Source organism: Bufo bufo, chromosome 3 (assembly GCF_905171765.1).
Source record: "Bufo bufo chromosome 3, aBufBuf1.1, whole genome shotgun sequence".
In the NCBI taxonomy this organism is placed as follows: domain Eukaryota; kingdom Metazoa; phylum Chordata; class Amphibia; order Anura; family Bufonidae; genus Bufo; species Bufo bufo.
This window is the reverse complement of record NC_053391.1, coordinates 699294944-699296891: the sequence shown is the minus strand read 5'-3', so window position 1 is coordinate 699296891 and position 1948 is coordinate 699294944. Positions and strand designations below refer to the sequence as shown.

The window sequence follows — 1948 nt, the reverse complement described above, 5'->3', positions numbered from 1 at the left end:
AGTAGTAGTCTTGTTGATTACTACTCCTAGCATCCACTATGTACTTGTACCACCAGTGGGGCCCTATGTACTTTTGCATAGGGACTGCATGTGGTGCAAGTACATAGTGGATGGGATGCTAGGGGTGGTATTCCTGTTGACTGCCACCCCTAGCATCCACTATGTACTTGCTCCACATGCAGTGCCTATGCAAAACTACATAGGCACTGCATGTGGTGCAAGTACATAGGGGATGCTAGGGGTAGTATTCCTACAACATGGTAACTCACCTTTTTATTTATTTTTCTCATGTAGTCCAAAAAATATTACAAAAAATAATAAAAAATAAAAAAAAAACACTGTGACCAGCTTGCAAGAAAAAGCCAATCCCAGTCTGTAGAAAATGTAACAAATTTTCAAGAAGAATGTCAAGTAAGTATTATTTGTGTGGGTTTTTTGTGTTAATAATAGTTCAAATCTAATTTTAATTATTTTTTTCTACAGGATCATCATCTTCTACTGAGGCCGGGACCTCTCCTCCAAGACGTCGTCGTAGACATGATACGGTAAAATTTTTTGGAAGCATTCAGTATTATAACATTATGAACGCATTATAAATATTTCATTTTTTTATTTCACAGTCATCATCTGCGGAGGAGAGGCCTCCCGGCCCAGAGACCGCTGGAGAGGAGGAAGTCGGTGGTGGAGGACAGCAAGCGGTAAATTTTTTATATATTCTTTTTTTTGGGGGTTTTTTATGCTCAATATTATGATTTGTATATTTAATTTTTTTTTATTATTGTTATTTCTATTACAGGCAGCTCGTCCCGTTGACTCCAATAGAGGTCGTCAATCAAAAGCCAGAGGAAGTCGGGGAGCCGGCGGCGGCCGTGTTCGTGTATTTCCTCAATGAGTATTTTTAATTGCAAATCTGTCAAACATGAGGTTATAATTTTAAAAAAATATATATTTAGGGTTCCAGAGGCTCCACCAGAACGGATGAGGAGGAATTTGGCAGTTGTATTATTGACAATGAACTCCTCATCCAGATGGTGGAGGACAGACCACCACTATGGGACCACACGGACCGCCACCACGCTGACCATCATGACCCGGCTCCTCTGGCTTGAGATATGCGAAGTTTTAGTGCCAAATTGGGACGACCTCAATGAGAGTCAACGGGAGGAGTGCCGTAAGTATACAGTAGTATAATGCACATGTGTACTTTTCAATCAAAATTGGTTTTGTGTCTGGTTGAAGTTGGTCACTGCTACCTATAGTGAACATCAATAATTTTTTTATTGTTGTTGTGGCAGGTTCAATCAAATACTAAACCATTTTTGATGTCTGAAAAAAATAATTATAATATTAATTTATTTATTTTTTCTTGTGGACAGGGACAACAATCCTGGTTCGGTGGCGGTCAATGAGGGACCGCTATAAGAAGGACTACAACGAGGAGGTCAAGCGCCCGAGTGGTTCCAGAGCAAGCCAAAAGCGGCCGTACCGGTATGCAGCCGCATTAGGTTTTCTGGGTAGAACCCTACAGCTGCGAAGGTAAGCTCTAATGTTTATAATAATTATGAATGTTAATCTCCAATTTATGTGTGTGGCCTAGGCAGACTGTCATTTGACACTCGGTCCGGGCATCCACATATAGTTCCCTATTTGTCCATAAATTTATTTATTTTTTCCTTTACAGCACATCTAGCAGTACTCGGGCACACGAACCTCCTCGTGAAGTCCTTCCAGATGCTGGAGCACCAGAGGCGGTCCCCGAAGAGCCGCCCACCGCGGGTCCCTCACGTCCTACTCCAACAGCTGGTCGGGACCTCAATGTTCCCCTACCTGTGCCCTCTGGCGACTCAACAATGGCCACAATGGCACCACTTTTTGAGGCATTGATGCATCGCCAGAGGACCGGTAGGAGCCGTCAGGCGGACTACGAGGATCTCACAAGGCTCGTTTA

The 1948-nt window shown here is 42.8% G+C and overlaps 1 long non-coding RNA gene across 1 annotated transcript; it reads left to right on the top strand.

Moving 5' to 3' along the window:
* Positions 1-480: 480 nt before the first annotated feature.
* Positions 481-858, top strand: LOC120996623. The gene is made up of 3 exons (XR_005777821.1): positions 481-545; positions 621-698; positions 797-858. It is a non-coding gene; the product is annotated as an uncharacterized LOC120996623 (long non-coding RNA).
* The last annotated feature ends 1090 nt before the right edge of the window (positions 859-1948 follow it).